Source organism: Felis catus, chromosome F1 (assembly GCF_018350175.1).
Source record: "Felis catus isolate Fca126 chromosome F1, F.catus_Fca126_mat1.0, whole genome shotgun sequence".
NCBI classification, from domain to species: Eukaryota; Metazoa; Chordata; class Mammalia; order Carnivora; family Felidae; genus Felis; species Felis catus.
In genome coordinates this window covers 49,700,455-49,720,180 of record NC_058384.1, presented here as the reverse complement: position 1 = coordinate 49,720,180, position 19,726 = coordinate 49,700,455, and positions in this window count along the sequence as shown.

Genomic DNA, 19,726 nt, shown 5'->3' with positions numbered 1-19,726 from the left:
CCAGAAGAAATTAGTCAAATGAATGCTATTGAGTTATATAAATTGAGAATGGACTAATGTTGAGGCCTTTACATACATAGTATTCAAAAGGTAATAATATGAAAGTGAGTACAATAAAAAAGAAATTCAATATATATTAAATAATAGTAATGTAATAATTTCTGATTTAATTTAAATACTATAAGAATTTGAAATAAGGGGACTATTTGATGTTATATCTTTTTCTGTTGTTTGTTTTTGTTTTAAGGAAATGAAGTAGGAAATCAGGGGACAGGTCAAATACCAGTAACAGAAACATAGTATTCGGAGAGAGTCTTTTGCAGCTCCTACCATGCCACCTCTCACATTTCCACCATGGCCACCATTTGAACTGTGGCCTGCTCTTGAAAATCTGCTCACTTGTCTCCGCATTTTCCCCCTTGATTTATCCTGTTTATGCACTACATGTACCATTATATAGTTCGAATGGAAAATAATTTACAATATAATAGCTTTTGATCGATCACTTTTGACTGGCTAGAAAATTCAGTTGAGAAAATTCTGAGAATAAAGCCCAAAAAGTGGATGGAGATGGCAAGATATGTGTCCTTACATAGAGTCCCTGCTGAAATTTGACCCAACTCGTCAATGTGCCCACCGCTTACCAGTTAACTACATAGACATTTTATAAACAATCACCAACCTCACTCACCAGTTATTTGTCTTAGAATTTTAAAATATGGATGAGTTAGTATCTGTCAGTCCCTGCCTTCAGGTTTCTATCTCAGACAGTCTCCAGGACAGGCCCAAAGGTAGAAGGGTTAGAGAAAGTGAGTAAACTCATCACAGGGGGTTTCATCACAGAGGAAATATTGGTCTATCTTTCATAAACTTGCTCATGTAAAAAAACAAAAACAAAAACGAAAAACAAACAAAAAAGTAGTTCTATTATTTCCTCTCAAATTAAAAAAAAAAAAAAATCTAGTAGCCAGCCTGAAAATTTGTCCTTTGAAATGGGCTGATTTGTAAAATATAGTTGGATGAATTTGAATAAGCAATATATAAATGAAAAATAAAATGATTTATCTCCCAAATCTCCATAGTGCCATAATAAATGATAGATGTGCAAAATAAAATCTAATTAGACATATATTTGAAATAATCAAGTTGAGAGATAGTAGGAGATAGAATGGAGTCGTTTCTGGCTTATCATAAAAAAAATAGAGCTTGAAACACAATTTTTCTTTACTATTAAAACAATTAAATCCTTAGACCAGAATGTCTGGATTGAAAATGAGTAACTGGGGTTCTCTCTTGGGAAATTTGGCGATGCATACATTTCCCCCCTCTGAGGAAAAGGGTCTGTAGTTTTAATCAGATTAATCATTTTAATCCAAAAATGATAAAAATCCCCTCCACTATTTTAGACATCTTGCTTAATATTGGTATTTTATTACATTAATCTCTAAAACTCTAAAGAAAAAAAGAAAAGCTTGCCAATGGTCTCATAGTAATTCTATGATTAATTTTACTAAATTTTACTGAAGCTCCCATCAGTGTTCAAATATTCCTTTTCTACAGACTCTTTTTGTATAAGACTAATTTTAAAATACACTCTATTTTTGTCGCAGGCAATCATTTAATTTTTTTTCAATTTAATCACACTTATGTAGAACAGGTTTCATTAGATCTATTTTTTTTTTTTCCGAAATAGAATTTGAATGAGTGCTTTAGTAAGGAAAGTTTTTAACACTTTTCACTTGGAATAAAATCACACACAAAAAATGAACTCTTCCTGTATTTGGAATAGTGGTCAGGGCTTTAAGGTAGCAAAGGTCATCTTTTTCTGTCTTGAATGAGACCACCTATGCTTAAGGTTAATTACTTACTGACAACAGATAATCTAGCCTTTGCAAAATAGAAGCCATAAAATAGACAAGTGAGAAAGTCTCTCAGTTCTTCAGTTTGAAAAGGCTTCAGTTTTTTGTGTATGTCATCTATTATTGACTTGGCTAATACCTTTGATTTAAGCCTTCCAGAAGTAATAATCACATCTTTGAAAGGATTAATCTGTAAGCCTCTTTGCCTTATATATACTGTGTTAAAAATCACAAATCTCTGACGTTTCTCTCACTTGACCTATCTTCCTAATAGAGTACACATTGTATATTATATTTCTAGTCAATTAAATACAATTAAATACAGTCAATTAAATACAGTAAAAATCTGCCACAAGAATTAGGCATTTTGCTGTTATTGGGAAAACAGGAATATGTATGTACACAAAGCCATTGTTAGTATTTTTTTACTGTGTTTTGTTATCCAGAGTTTATATATGTACATTACAATAAATTGGTATGTATGAAGACTGACTATATTTTCTTATAAAATGGACTGACAAGGTATTTGGTTGTCAAACCTACAAATGACTCACTTTTTCCCTTAATCTGCTGTATGTAGTTAGCTAAGAAAAAGCAAAGATTCAAACACGGTTTAAATGTACAAACACAAATTACATTGACTCAGTCTCACTGAATTTTTTCAGTAAACAAGATAAAAAAAATCTGTCATGTAAGTTTCTCAGTTCAGTTAAAAAGAAAGCTATAGACCATGTAGAGAAAATATGCATTCACTGTTAATTGGAATTTTCTTCTTTAAATAAGTAATAAGTTCATCAAACAATTCTTTTTACTCTGCACAGTTATCTCTATGACATACAACAAAATTTTCTACTCAACTGTCAATACAGAAAGGAAAAAATCAGATGTAACACAGCGTTATACTTTTCCCTTGAACACCAGCAAATAATGTTTTATCATGTAGTAGGTTAATTGGTGACATTTATAAATATATACATTTGCTCTAAAATGATTTCTTTATTTCTCTAAAATCATTTCTACTGAAATGTAATTAAAAATTAGCATAGCACTTTCACTCTTTTTACATTCAGATTCTAAACTATGAATATAGATTTCCATATGTAGATGCTTTTATTTAAATAAAATTTTAAATTATTAAGAATATAAAATCAACTTAGTCTATCTGAGTCTTTTTACAGAAAAGTTCTCTTTGAGTCTTTTTATAGCAAAGTTCATTATAAAATATTTTATTGTACATCCATGGTTTATCTTACATTTCAGTAGAAAGTTTCTATCAACATGTTGGAAGATGGGTAAAGACTTTTCAAAGGCAATTGTGTCAAGAGAGAAGCTTGTGTTGTTTTACTATACATACTGTTCTTTTATATTTACACTTTAAAATAAAAAGTGGAGAAGATATGTATTATTTTAATCTATAAATCTGGCTTACATAGGGTTCTTATACTTTTAGAGAAAAACAACTAAAATTAAACTAAAGAAAATAAAAAATTGATTGGTTCATGAAACTGCAAAAGCCATGGCTTGCACTCTTTTCTGAAAAGACTATATCATAGTAATGAATCTCATTTTGGATTGGATCCAGTAACCAATACTGAGTCAGTCATTGTGGCCAGGGGCATGCAATGTTCTGATTGGCCAGGTAAGAAACAAGTGACTAGGGGTAGCATAAGTTGAAAGTTGGAGAGGAGTAATTTCCAAAAGAAAAGTTGCCAATCATTCTAGAAAAATTGGATGGAGTTAAAAGCAACAGATGCTCTCTATTTTTACTATAATTTAGGAACTCTGGGGTGGGGGGAAGAAAAAGATTAATCCTAATCCTGCCCTTAATGGTTTCACACTGGCGACAAAGCAATGTAAATGCTAACTAAAATATAATAGGTAATTTTATGTCTTACATGACATAATTCATAGATTCAGTTGAAAACAACAGAGTTGAGGAATCTGGGTGATAGAACAGTAAAATATAACTGAAATAGCATGGCAATATGAAGGAATCCTTTTTAAGTGATTAATTCATCCTCCAAGAGGGAATTATAATTTGTTTCCATATACACAATAAGCAGTAAACAATGATTAGGCTCTTAAAGAGCACAAGTAGGAAAGAAAGAGAACTCTAGAGTTAAACATAAAAATAAAAGCTATTTTATTTACATAAAAGCCATCTTATTATTATGTTAAATAGGCTAAACATGTTATTAAATTTGTAGAACAGGATGAAATTTTCCAATAAGGTCACACTTGATGTGAAGTTTGAGCAATTTCAAATACAAAATACTAACTACAATACACTACTTAACCATGTATGCCCCAAAATATGGCAGATGGAGAGAAAAACACAGCAGAGTAACCAGAGGATCAATAAAAACACACAAGAAAGGGCAGAGACTATCTGAACCAGATCAGAAACCACTCCTTCAACAGTCCAAGCAGAGAGAATTACCCCACCCAGTTTAATGGGCACAACACAACTAAAGATTATTTAATTGTATGTACAAGAATGGATAAATTACTATGTATACATCTTATTCCAAAATTCTTCCTTTCTACTTAAATAAATATTTAATATATTCAAGAAGTCAGGAGTCAAGGAACCCTCCAACTTCTGTTGAATATGAGTAAGTTGATATACATTATTTGACTATGTTAGAAATTCTGTGCCAACATTATGCACAATCAGTGCATTAGATAAATGACACCCTTTATGAAAGTGTTTTTAAATTTTGTTTATTTTTTGCTCAAGTGTACTGACAGAAACTTAAAGTAAGGCAGATGGAAATGAGTCATTCAGAAAATGTGAGATCTTGAGTCTCTAGCCAGGAGAGAGTAAAAATGGTGCCTTTCGTAAACTGCTATTTTTCCTTCAAGCACATTCAATTTAATTTTTCTTGTCTTGTGAAATACTAGTACCACCACCCCCACTATGGTTACTCAATAATCTACTTTGGTGTCAATGTTATTGTTGTTGAAAAAGAAAAACTGGAAAAACTAAACAGGACTTTTTTTTGTTAAAATGGATTGGAATAGTGTGAAAATGATAAGGAAGGAAATTATGCTTGTCTGAGTATACATCTCTGTGTCTTTTTAAAAATGAGCTCACCTTTATATAATTTCTATGCAGTAAAATGCATAGCTATTAAGTGACAGGTCAATGATTTTGGCAATTATATGTAATTATGAAACAATCTTTACATTAAAAAAGATATAAGGGCACCTGGGTGGTTCAGTTGGTTAAGCATCTGACTTTAGCTCAGGTCATGATCTCATGGTTTGTGAGTTCAAGCCCTGCAGCAGGCTCTGTGCTGATTTTGCAAAGCCTGCTGGGATTCGCTCTCTCCCTCTCTCTCTGCCCCTCCCCAACTCGAGTGCACACTTAAGCTCTCTCTCTCTCAATATAAATAAGTAAACTAATTTTTTAATAAAAAAAGATATAAAACATTGACATGATGCAAAAAACTTCCCTCTCTTTCTACTCTAAGCACTCATTTGACCTGATTCCTATCACCAGAGTTTAATTTTCCTATTCTGAAACTTCACATAGATGAAATAACACATTTTCTCTTGTTTCTGGGCTCTCTTGCTCAACATAATGCAATCTGAAATACATCCATGTTGTAGTGTCTATATGTAGTTTATACCTTTTTGTAAGTAGTATTCAATTATACGCATATGTGAAAAACTTTTTATCCATGATTCTATTGATTATTGTTTCCTGTTTAATACTATCATGATTAGAGCTACCACAAACATCCTTATAAAAGTTTTTGTTGTTGCTGACACGTGTTTTAATTTCTCTTGATTAAAAACTTGGAATTAGTATTGCTGATCTAGATTACTGATCCAGTACAAAGAATCAAATGATTACTCATATCAGATTCAAATAAATCAGAAATCAAGGGATGCCCAGGTGGCTCAGTTGGTTGAGCATCCGACTCTTGATTTTGGCTCAGGTAATGATCCCTGGGTCATGGGATTGAGCCCAGCGTCAGACTCCACACTGAGTGTGGAGCCTGCTTAGGATTCTCTCTCTCTCTCTCTCTCTCTCTCTCTCTCTCTCTCTCTCTCTCTCTCTCTCCCTCTCTCCCTTGCTCTCTCTTTCTCTCTAAAACTAAAATAAATCTTAAAAAAAATCATACCTAGTATCAAGCATTTCTAATAATTTCAAGGATATAGACAAATCTATAGGAAGGTGTCTCTTACATTAGTGACAACTGCCCCAAGCCCTTCTTTTCTGCATGAACATATCTCTCTCTCCTCCTCAAAAAAAGTTGAGGATGCTAAGTGAGTTTTTGCAGGTTTGCAGGAGAGATTTTAATCCTAAAAACATCTCCATTATGTACCTTAGTTTACATGACCTTTTCAGGAAGCCATGTTTTGAAAGTCCATAGACTCTGGGTATATTTGCATTAGTTATCTTTAAACAGGAATATTCTGTTAAAAATAGTCCTTGGATAAAAATCATCCACTTAGCAAGAAAGACTTCACTTAGAATCCTGTGGGCCAGTCATCATGTTGAAAGGAATTTAGACTGGGTCACTCTCCTTTTTCTTCCTCTGGAGGCATCCTCCCAACCCCCAAATGCTTTATCTTCTTCCTCCTTAGGTAGCTGTGTGTTTAAATATATGAGAAACTGCCAAAATGTTTACCAAAGCGGTTGAAGAATTCTACTTACCCAACTTCAGTGAGTGACGGTTCCATTGTTCCATATCCTCATAAACACAGTGTTGTCAGTCTTTTTAAATTTTAGCTCTTCCAGTGGATGTGAAGAACATCTCACTGTGGTTTTAATTTGCATTTCCCTGCTGACTAATGATATTGAACACCTCTCTACATGATTATTCCTAATGTTTTGCTGAAAAATATCTGTCAAGTCTCTTCCCCATTTTATTGGCACTTTCCATTTGTTTTTAGTTGATTTCTAGAAGTTCTTTATACACTCTGGATGCTTGCATTTGCTATATATTTATGCTTTTAATTTTGATTAAGTCCAGTATATCTGCTAGGTAGAAGCTAGACATGAACAATGAAAAGAATGCTGGAAGCAGAGTCTCAAGTCCTTGAGAGGGAATGATAGAAACATGAGCTGGAGAAAGGACTGTGATAAACAAGGTACACATTAAAAGACCAGAAACAACATCCTGATCTTGTGGCTTACGAGACTTTGAAACTGGCACAGATCAAAAGCCACAACCACAGGTGGAGAATATATGCTCTACTCTTGCAACATTGGCCCAGGGTAACTCCTAGACTCATTATCATGCATTTACATTGCAGGTACAGAGCCCCTCATGAAGAAAGGCTGCCGTGATGGTTCCAGTACAACCTTGTAGGGTCAAAAACTCCCCTTCCAATCTGTGGAAAGAGTTTCCCAAATGACTGAAGGCAGTCTCCATTACAGACCACCCCACTGTACCTCACATCTCCTTCTAGCCCAGAGAGACCCAGTAATATCCAATCCCAAAACAACCTAGGGCCTGTTCCACCTTCAGAACCTGCCCGTTCTCCATACTGAAAGTGTACTCACGCTTTAATAAACTTCTTTGTGTTTGCTACTTCCCTTCTGTTTTTACTCAAGCCGGGATCCCCACATAAATCTTCTTGTGAGGAATCCATGGACGGAGACCTCCATTCAAATAACGCAAACTCTCTCACTGCTGACATATATCTAAAATTTTATGATTAGTGGTTTGTGCACTAAGAACATTTTTTTCTTCCTCAAGTTCACAAAGAAATTCTTTGTTACTTTCTAGTAGTTTTATTTCTTAGCTTATTTACATATACCTCTGTTCCATCTCAATTGCAGTTGTCAGATAGTATGGAGTTAGTATTATGATTGGTGTTCTATCATACATATATCCAGTCTGTCTTATGTCATTGGATGAGTCCCTCCTTTACTCTGCAAAATGCCTTAGCACCTTTGCCAAATTTATTTTGAAATGCTTATGTGGTTGTATTGCTGGATCTCCTAATTTATTTCACTGATCTGCTTGTCTATCCTGTTTTGTGATATATTTGACTTTTGGAAATACATTAGTGTTCTACATATTTAAAACAATAAAATTAAATCAGCAAAGAGTGGAGGGGGAATCCATAAAGACTGTTTAAATACAAAGAAAAAGTAAATTACTATGCCACATACAATTTACATTGTATTTCCAATTTTTTTGGTCTTTAGAAAAAACACAAAACCACCCCATTGGCTATAAATGAGTTATAGGATCCTAACTCTGACATTTTAAATATTAGAAGGCATTCAATTCACTATTTGCTTTGTTATTGCTCTTGGTTTTCCTTTATCTTGAGGGAATGTATGTGAAGAAAAATGTTTGTATATGGAAACAATTATGTGTTTTCCTCAGGCTTTTGCATTGTGGCTTGATCCATGAGAATTACTTTATGCCTGAGAGGTAACTTGGGGTCCTTAACATCATGACTGACACTGGAATAAGTATTACAAGATTCTATGTTTGGAGCAAACATTTAATTCCTACTTGTAGTGTTTCAAATGTAAGTTTTTAAGATCATAATTCCACATGCAGTCTTAGTTCTCATTTTCCTATTAAGAACATTGTTTAATGAAGTGAAAAATAACATTTACCTTAATGAAACATTTAAATTATATGATTTTTGTTGAAAAAATATTTTAAAATGTAATGCCACAAAAATATGTTTCCAGATGGGGCGCCTGGGTGGCTCAGTCACTTGAGAGCCCAACTTTGGTTCAGATCATGATCTCGAGGCCTATGGGTTCGAGCTCCGTGTCGGGCTCTGTGGTGACAACTCGGAGACTGGAGCTGCATCAGATTCTGTGTCTCCCTCTCTCTCCGTCCCTCCTTCACTCATGGTCTGTCTGTCTGTCTCTCTCTCTCTCAAAAATAAACATAAAAATAAATGTTTCTAGAAAAAAAGAAATGTCAGATACATTGGCCCAACAATCCAATGATCCATAAATTGAAGTTTACAGTAAATGCTATCATGCACAACAGTCTCTGCACCCAAGAGACAAGAGCTGCTATTGGATGTGTGTGAGATCCAACACGTCCTGGTCACAGAATCAGGCCAAATGTCCATCACCACAGTGTTTAGTGCCATATTGCTGAGGCAGCAATATTTTGTGCAGAAAGAAAGGAAGTTCTTTCTTTTCAGGAAATCGTACCCATCTTAAATATCTTTCCGTCCTTTCCTAAAATTGACTATCAAATAACATCTGCCAAAGTCATAGTTTGTATATTATTTCCATTGAAAAATATGCAATGATGTGTGAAAGCCAAAAAATAGTTGTAATTAATTATAGAAATAACTTTAGGGGTGCCTGAGTAGCTCAGTCAGTTAAGCGTTTGACTCTTAATTTTGGCTCATGTCATGATCTCATGGTTTGCAGGATCAAGCCCCACGTTGGACTCTGAGCTGATGGAGCTTGCTTGTGATTCTTTCTCTCCCTTTCTCTCTGTCCTTCCTCCCCTCTTCCCAAAATAAATAAATAAACTTTAAAATATTTTTAAAAATAAATGATTTTAAAGAGCCATTTTTTAATGTTTTAAAAATTTTCAGTGATAATATTGTCTCCCCTCCCCCAATGTTTTCACTTCATTTTTTTAGTCATTTTGAGGTAGTCACAAAGTCTAATTTAGAATTAGTTTTGTTAAAATTCAGGTTTCTTGTTTGCTTTCAAATTATACTGGAAATCAAAACAGAAGTTTTCAAAGAACAGAGTAAGATATCTATGGCTTGAAAAAAATCGGGAGGACAATAGGGAAAAAAAAGAAGATGGTCTTCTGAAAAGATGAGAGGATTTACTGGATTAAAAGGGCAGATAAAAAGAGGTTAAGGTTCTGAGTTTGAAGAATGTCAGATGCTAGAAAATGTTTCCTGATTTGGGGAGATTACCATAAGAAAAGGGAATCAGAGTTTGTATTAGTCTGCTTGGTCTACCTTAACAAAGTAGCACAGGTTGAGTGGCTTAAACAACAGAAATTTATTTTCTCACAATTCTGGAGGTTAGATGTCTGAGAACAAGGTGTCAGTAGGGTTGGTTTGTATTAAAATCTGCCTCCTTGACCTATAGATGGCTCTTTCTCCAGTGTCTTCACATGATCTTCCCTCTGTGTGTGTCTGTGGTCTAATTTCTTGGTGTAAAGACTCAAATCATATTGTATTAAGGTCCACTCATATGACCTTAACTCTTACAGACTCTGTCTGCAACTATAGTCACATCCGGAGGCACTGGGAGTTAGAACTTCAAAATATAAAAATTGGAAGGACATGATGCAGCCATAACAGAGTTGAGAGTATAATGTATTTTCTCCCAATAGATCCAAGAAACCAAATGAAAGCAGAGACTCCAACTGAGTAGGCTACCATGCCACCTCACGGCAGCCATGTTGTTGTTGTTGTTGTTGTTGTTATTATTATTATTATTATTAATGTATCACATTTTGCTGTCCTCTATTCAACCTGTCCTCTCCTTGTTAATAGCCCAAGACTCTAGTAAGTAAATTCTTCCAAATTTGGTATGTGTTTTCCCATAATGAGCAGTGGCATTGTGGAAAGGCGGGCTCCATTTCTGGTAATGAGTGTGACAGAACAGTGTAGAAAATGGTCCTTATTAAATTATGGGTAAATAATCCCCACAGTTTGCCTATTGAAGCAGTAGGATTTCTTTAAACTTCACATCTCTGGGTCTTAAACTGTAGCTTAAAAGGTTAAAAACCACTACTTTCAAACAGTATGTCAGAATTTAAAGAGGGTAACACCATTTGGTGATAATGGACATATGCTTTTGATTTTGATTACACATTGCATCACTTTATTGAAAGAGCTCTCAACACAATTTAATGCATTCTTTTAGGTTCTAAAACTGATGATATAAGAGATTAAATGTCTCCTATATTGAGGTTGGATGATTGTTATAGTGTCCATCAAAACATTTTCTCTCCATAAGATTTAATGAAGCAGCCCTATACCTTGGTGCTGTGGCCATTAAACAATTACTAAACGCCACTCCTCTGGGCTCACCCATTTACTTTAACACCAGTCATTTTAGTATCATTGATTGCCCACCTTGCAACTGGTGTCTGAGATATGTTCAATTTTCAATAAATTGTTCTTTACGACTTGTCCTAAGGTACTGAAAGGAGGATTGTTGAATATCAAATCCCTTTCAAATGTCTTTTATATTTAAATTTACCAGACACCAAAAAGACTTACAAAAACATGCCACTTAAATATCAATTGTATAATTTTAGCTTGTAAAACTACTCTTATTCATGATATTTTCTACTATATTAGAGTCTATTCCTCTGACATGCACATGAAGAAAAAGAGAAGAATATGTTACTTTTTAGCAACACAGAATTGCAAACTATGTAGCAGTGATTCCTGTCCTAAGGATAATGCTGACATTGATTTCACCTGACACAGAGGGAGAACCCATTTACTTCATAGAATTTTTCTCATAATGAAATACTGTATAAAGACAAACGTTGTTTGACATACCTGATTCTGAGGTATATTAAGGTGGTCACTGGAATCATCACGCTTCCTATTTTTGCGTCGTTTTCCCAACCATAGATATTCTTAATTAAAACCAATGTGAAAACTTGCACACATTTAAAAGAAGTTATGAAGGTGACACCATTTCATCAAAAGTCTATTCATTTTGTCATGTACAGATTCCTTTTTATTTGCTCATTTTCAATTTAAGCCACAGGCAATTTATAGTGTATGTAATAAGTATTAATTATCCCTCATTATTTCTTAGTATCAATATCAACATTAATAATTTGTTTTGCATTTATTATTTAAAAGTGTTATTACACTAAGTGCTTTAGATTTGTTACATTAGCTAATCTCAACTCTATGGGATAAGATTCATTATTACTGTTTGAATGCTAGGGAAACTGATTCTGGTTCACACAGCAAGAACATGGTGAAGTTAATGATCATTTCAAATCTCCTCAGACATCAGAGGCCTAATCATGTCTCTCTGTAACACGGTTCTGTTAATTCTTCCTTCTATTTTTTTTGTTTCCAAATTTTATAATCTGGAATATACTAATTATTTTTATAATTCATTAGCAGTTTAAAAGATTATTTGTATAGAGATATATTTGATTATTGGTAAGTTTCAAAAAAATGAGTTATAATTATTATAGTTTTATTAAATAGTCAATTTAACCAAATATTTGGCAATAGATGTTTATTTACATAATTCAGTGTTTAAAAACTTTCTGTGGAAAATTAGAACACTACAGATGAAGTGATAGCCCTCCTTGAACTTTGCAATTCCAGTCTTCTCAGACATAGCTATTGTTACATTAATTTAGTTGGGTATATATTTTTGTTTTGTATGTATTCCTGGGCCACTTGCATTGCAATGAAACAGGTGGGCTTTTATACATTCATTTTGCCTCAGAGATTTTTGAATAAGCCAACAGCAAAAGTTACTATGATTGTCATTTCTAAAAAGTCATTATTATTAAAAGAAGCCAGAGTTTATAGAAATAACTTCATATATCAGGTCTAGGGCAGGAAATCTACATAATAAGATACTCCTAGAAAATATTACCATACAAAGAAACTATCAAAGACTCTTGTGTCGTGTGAACAGACTCAGGAGCCGAACTGACAAGGCTCTTACCAGCCAAAGATAGAAAAGCACACAATGAAGACAGTAACTGTATTTCATTAAAAGCATCACATTTTAAATCCTTGGTTCAATAATCATGTAGAAAATATTTGATCAGTCACCTTGAGGAATACTAAAAAAAAAAAAAAAAAACCAACAACAAACTAAACCATTATTTTGAAAATGATAAGTAAAGGGAAATAATAAAACATACCTTCTTCTCCCATTATCTGTACTTCATAGCAAACAATATTTAAACATAAACAGAAGTTTGTCCTTATAGGACGATCTATATAATAATAGAAGGGATGTTAATATATTTCCATTTTCCAAACCCTAATAACTTCATTGCCCTAGGCAATGGTCACCAATGGCTAATAACATCACAAAAAAAGTAAACATAAATAGTATATACCACCTTCCTGGTTGTAAGTTTGCAACACAACTTAGGGAGTATTTTTTTTAATAAATGAAATCAATATGAAGCATATCAAGCCTCTAGATTAGTGTGTCCAATGAAACTTTTTAAATAATGGATATATTCTATAGCTATACTGTCCACTACTGAAGCCACTAACCACATGAGGCTTTTGAGTACTTGAACATAGCTAGTGTAACTAAGAAACTGAAGTTTCTATTTTATTTAATGTTAAATAACCTAAATTTAGAGAAGTATACCTCTGCCTTTAAAGATAGAAGAAACTAAAAAAAGAAGAAACTAAACACAAGAGAACCTCTTCAAATATCTTTAACCTCACAGTAATCTGCTAGAATCTACACTTTCTCCTTTATTGTTTATTTCTATACTTCCTCTAATAATAATAATAACTATAATAATAATAACTATTATATTTTTATAGTCCTATTCTTAGATCTAAATGATCACATGTAGCCACTGGCAAGCATATTGGACAGGAGACCTCTAGATCAAAGTACCAATTTACAGTAAATACAAATAACAAAGAATGTCTTAAACTATAGGCATGTAATCTGCAATATCCAGACTATGAGAAACTTTATTCCTAGTTTATTCAACAAACAGCTTGCAAGAAAATATTGAAGAAATGAAAATAAAAAGTGTATCTGTAAGGGCTTCCTAAGGAAAGCAGGTGATGACATAATACTTCAGAATGTATTGAAGACCACTGGTCTCTAAAAAAGCTGTGACCTGCAGCCCTATTTGTTTCTAAGGGGAGAAGTAATAGCTTAGAGGAAATGACTTCATGGATTTTCCAGTGAGACTGAAATTTAAGAAGTGGGTTCTCACACTTCTCAAAGATCCTGGAGCTCATGAAACATGCAATGGAAATAAAAGAACTACTGAATTTCAAAAGAGCATGCAATCTTAGACCATGGGCATCTAAACTGTAACCATATTGTTTAGGTTCCTTTCCACACTGAAGGAAGACCTGAGTGGTCATTCTCTTGTTTGGGTTGAATGAAAGCCAATGTTAAATGGAGTTAGTTCATTTGCTAACCTAACTAATCTGCTTATGAGATTGTCAAAGAGGTCTTTCTATCTTAACAACATTAATAATTATCCAGTGTTATTGAATGGTGCTTAAAAATTATGTGTTTTACATTCTTTGGGCTTGTAGACTTCTTTCCTAGTAAACTTACTAAATATCTTTCATGTATAATTAAACATAATAATAGTTCTTACTTATAAAGTACTCTACAAAATTTTGGATCACTCTTAACCTTGTAAAGCCTCTCCTAGTTACTGATTTCAATGACTTCTGATCAAATAATTTTAATGAATAAAGTAATAAATACAATTATCAAATACAGGACATTATTTGTAGACTAAATAAAGCATAATGAAACAAAACTAGATACAATCATATATAGAAACTTAGAAAACTTTGAAGCAATTATCAGCACTATTCAAAGGTGTTAATATTCATTTGGAGATCTAATTAAATGAATATACTTAAAAACAGGCACCAAACTCCAAAATATTTTTTTTCTAACTCAATGATTATAAAAGAACATTCATGATGCAATAAATATAGAGGTGCATATATCTTTTTTTAATTACTGCTATTTGCAAAAACATGGATGGATCTAGAGTCTATTATGCTCTAGTCACACTGTAAGTCTGCTCTAGTCAGAAGTAAGTCAGACTGACAAAGACAAACACCATGTGATTTCACTCATATGTAGAATCTAAAAAAACAAATCAAATGAATAAATAAACAAAAAGCAGAATCAGATCTATAAACAAAAAGAACAAACTTACAATGGACAGAGGGTAGAAGGGTGGGGAGGATGGGCAACAAGGATGAAGGGGAGTGGGAGATACAGGCTTCCAGTTATGGAATGAGTAAGTCATGAGAATAAAAGGCACAGCATAGAGAATATAGTCAAAAATATTATAGTAATGTTTATGGTGATAGGTGGTAGCTACACTTGGGGTGAACATAGCATAACATATAGAGATTGAATCACTATGATGTACACCTGAAATTAATGTAACATCGTATGTCAACTATACTCAAACACTTAAAACATAAATGAAAAAGCATTTATGAATTAAAACTAAAACAAATATTGGGGGGCCTGGGTGGCTCAATCATTTGGGCTCAGACTTCGGCTCAGGTCACGATCTCGTGGTCCATGAGCTCTGGGTCGGGCTCTGTGCTGACACTCAGAGCCTGGAGCCTGCTTCAGGTTCTGTGTTTCCCTCTCTCTCTGCCCCTCCCCATCTTGCCCTCTGTCTGTCTGTCTGTCTGTCTCTCTCTCTCTCTCTTGAAAATGAATAAATTCAAAAAAAATAATCTAAAACAAGTATTATCATCAAGCAATTTTAAAAGTGTTTCCCTAACATATACCTAACTTAGACACTTGTGTCTGTATTACCATATTGAATATTATGGAATTTTCTGAAGTAAAACCAATTTATGTTTATTTAATTTGTCTTTACCCAAAATTAGAACCACGGATGTCCTTTTTAAAGGAAACTAGTAGTATTATTACATGAATTAATAGTTTATAAAATGTTGATCTAATCACATTATTTTGTGTGCCTCATTAGCTATTCTTTATGAAAGATTTATGCTTCAACATAATCTATTAAAGGATAGGAACAAAATTTTTTGCAAAGATTTACTATCTTTATATTTTACAATATTTTTCCCAATTCAACATATAACTGTAATTCCTATGTTTCAAGTAATACTAAAGCATCAGCAATTTTCTAATCCATTTTTTAAAGAAGGAAACAATGTGAGAAAATGTTTGGTTAATGATCAGGGCAGAAAGTAAGGGCAGAAAAAATTCTCTAAAGATTTGCCTTAAAACAAGCATGTATCATAGGATAGGAAGGACCAAGTGGAAATCCCTTAAGTATCCCCAAATCCTTGATCAAGATAGTAAATCGAAAGCAAAACTATACCTTGGGAGGATTTTAGAGTTTAGTGCCACATCAAAGGTTCAAAGGATGCAGACAGAGCCTGATTCTCTTTCAAATGCCTTTTCAGTTTACGTCCATGGTTCCTACAAAAATCAGATGGAACTGTCACAGCCAAGAGGAGGCTAAGGAAATATGCCATCTTTTATTTTATTTTATTTTATTTTATTTTATTTTATTTTATATATATTTTATTTTTATTTTATATTTTATTTTATTTATTTTATTTCATTTATTTTAGTTGTTTTATTTTATTTATTTTATATTTTATTGTATTTATTTATCTTATTTAATTAATTTATTTTATTTTATTTTTATTTTAGGAAATATGACATATAAATATAATATGGTATCATGGAACCTGGAACAGAAAAAGGACAGTAGGTAAAAACAATGTTTTGTGAAGCAATCCATTCATTCTAGACATTAGGGTTAGGGTAATCTAGTAGAGATAACACCACCCTCTTTTGGAGAAAAATTGTTGGGCTCTCTATGACATCCCAAGGAGATGATATAATTTTAGAAAAGTAAACCTCAGGTATGAAAATCAACTAATGAGCTTTGTTTTGAGTTATCTGATATTTCTTCTGACAATAAACAAACATGATCAATAAGCTTAGATTCAATATTTTAAAGCTTCTAAATTTCAAAAATGGACATACATTTCACTTTTTAAAAACTAATTTAAATTTAAATAGCCACATGCAGCTAGTAGCTACTACATTGGACAATATAGTTAAAAATATCCATAGAAGAGCCAGAGGGATCCCAGATTACCTGTGTCTAGTCAATATTTGAGATGATTTTAAGGTGGGTTTCTTGGGGTCCCACTCTAAACACTGTTTTGTCTACCAAAGATTATTCTCCTTTCCAAACCCTGAACTCCAACTTTTGTCCTCCATAGACTGTGAGCCTGTAAAACTTCTGTTTATTTCTAGGGGAGCCTGGGTGGCTTAGTCAGTTAAGCATCTGACTTCAGCTCAGGACATGATCCCGTGGTTCATGAGTTCTAGCTCCACGTTGGGATCTGCACTGATAACTCAGTCTGGAGCATAAGGGAGTTTCCTCTGGAGCATAAGGGAGGCTTTCTGCCTCTTCTAAATATTGGCCCTATAATTTCTCATTGTCTACACAGCACTCAGTATTCAAATACTTTAAAAAATAAATTAAGATTACTGATCTCTAAAAATCCGAAGGAAACATTATAATACTGAGTAAATATACAACAAAAAATAATTGTTTTGAGATTGACCTCTATGATGAGAAAACAATAAATTTATATTGAATATTTACTGTGTGCCAAACAAAATGCAAGATTATTTCAAATATAATATAACTTGTTTGGTATTAAATTAGTTGCCTTTCTTTTTCCTCACTATAACCATCTGTATATTTACCCCTTGGTCCCTTACTCATCAATCTTTGCCCCTTACTCATCAACAAAATGGAAATTCAAATATTTTGAAATAATTTGAAATTTTGAAATTTTTTATTAAATTGTATTATGGCTATCCTAATTTTTGCATGTGATTTTCTAGTCAATTTTAAATCAATATGAGAAACTACAAATTTGGTTTCATAGAAAATAAACATATTTCTACGCACAGACATAGCACTTGCACTTCAGGAGCCTGTTGTATGTTAAAGTTGCAGAATATTTAAACATATTTCAGGGCTGCCTGCCTGGCTCCATCACTGAAGTGTACGAAACTGTTTTTCTAATTTTTAAATTTTTTTAAAAATTATTTTTGAGAGAGAGAGAGACAGAGCAGGAGCAGGGGAGGGGCAGAGAGAGAGGGAGACACAGAATCTGAAGCAGGTTCCAGGCTCTGAGCTGTCAATTCAGCGCCTGATGTGGGGCTTGAACCCATGAACTGTGAGATCATGACCTGAGATGAAGTTGCACTTAAGTGACTGAGCCACCCAGGCACCCCAGAAGTGTGGGACTCTTGATGTTGGGATTGTAAGTTCGAGCCCCATACCTGGAGTAGAAATTACTTAAAAATAAAATCTTGGGGCGCCTGGGTGGCTCAGTCGGTTGAGCGTCTGACTTCGGCTCAGGTCACGATCTCGCGGTCCGTGAGTTCGAGCCCGGCGTCGGGCTTTGTGCTGACAGCTCAGAGCCTGGAACCTGTTTCAGATTCTGTGTCTCCCTCTCTCTCTGCCCCTCCCCCGTTCGTGCTCTGTCTCTCTCTGTCTCAAAATAAATAAACATTAAAAAATTAAAAAAATAAATAAAATAAAATCTTAAGAAAAAAGTATATGTTTAATTTAGAATGAATCTAACTTTTTGTATGATGATTTATAATTTTTGGCATTATTTAAAGTAGAAAGTTGTCTCAAATAACAAGTTAAAATTACTAGTTTGGAAAAATATGCAAAAATCCCATATTACACTTAAATATGATGGAATGTATATGGTTTCTTTGTGAAGTTGGAGTAAGTGATGAACTCCGCAGCAGTAGATAATTCTTCATTTTATCATTTTTTCTTCCACATAATGAGATAGTATCTTTTATGCAGAACAAAACATAAAAAATTTACCACATATTTAATGGCTTAAAAGAACATTTATTATTTCAGAGTTTCTTTGTATCAGAAGTCCAACATGGAATGACTGAGTTCTCTGTTCTCTATCTGTATCTGTGTCTTCATCCAGAGGTTCAAATTGGCATAAAGATCAGCTTCCAAGCTCCCTGAGATTGTTTATGGAATTATTTCATTGCACCTGTATGACTGAGGTTCCCTTTTGTTTGTTTGGTTGTTTGTTTGTTGCTGGACGAAGACCATTTTCAGTTCCTAGAAGTCACTCTCGAGAGATTTGCAATGTGTTTTCCTCCATATACAGTTTACAGTATGGCTCTTTTCTTCTTCAAGACTAGCAGCAATGTCTCTTGCTATGAATTACTCTCTTTAAGGATCAAGTCACAGGGGCGCAGGGGTGGCTCAGTCCGTTGTTCGAGCCCTGCGCCGGGCTCTGTGCTGACAGCTCAGAGCCTGGAGCCTGCTTCAGATTCTGCGTCTCCCTCTCTCTCTGCCCCGTCCCCACTCATGCCCTGTCTCTTTCTGTCTTAAAAATAAAATATTAAAAAAAAAAAAAAAAAAAAAAAAAAAAAAGAAGGATCAAGTAGTCCCTGTTATGGACTCATGTGATTGGTTCGGACCTCCCTAGAGTAACCTTCCTTTTAAGTAATTCAAAGTCAACTGATTTGGGACTTTGGTCCCATCTGAAATATTCCTTTATCTTTCTCATATAAGTACCTTAATCACAGAAGGGATATCTTCACTCTAAAGGGTTGGGAATCAAACAAGGTATTACTCTACAGAGTGGGGCTTGTGAGGACCACCCTAGAATTCTGCCTTCTATATGTAGGAAAATACCTTAAATGATATTAGAATGTTTTTGGCAATGCTATTTTTTATCTAATATTAATATCTACAACTGAAAAACACTATTTTTTTTTTGCTTTTGACTGTCACGGTTTTTATTTTGTGATAGAAGCAAATAATTTCATGTTTTACATGTTATAGTTTTTCTATGATTGCAAAATATTTCTCAAAACTAAAATGCTAGTAAATTTTAGACACATTTCTTTGATTAACCTTTGTAATATATTTTACCATAAATTAAAATAATTTTAAGAGAATAAGAGAAGCAGTATCTTATCTATTTCTTCTATTTATAAAATAAAAATAACATCTATAAAATAATTTTACTATAGTATTTACCTTATTTTCACTCTTAGATATACCCTACATTTATAAATGACAAAGTAAAATTTTTATTTTAATTCAAGAAATATCAAATGACCTTAATTATTTGAAAATGAA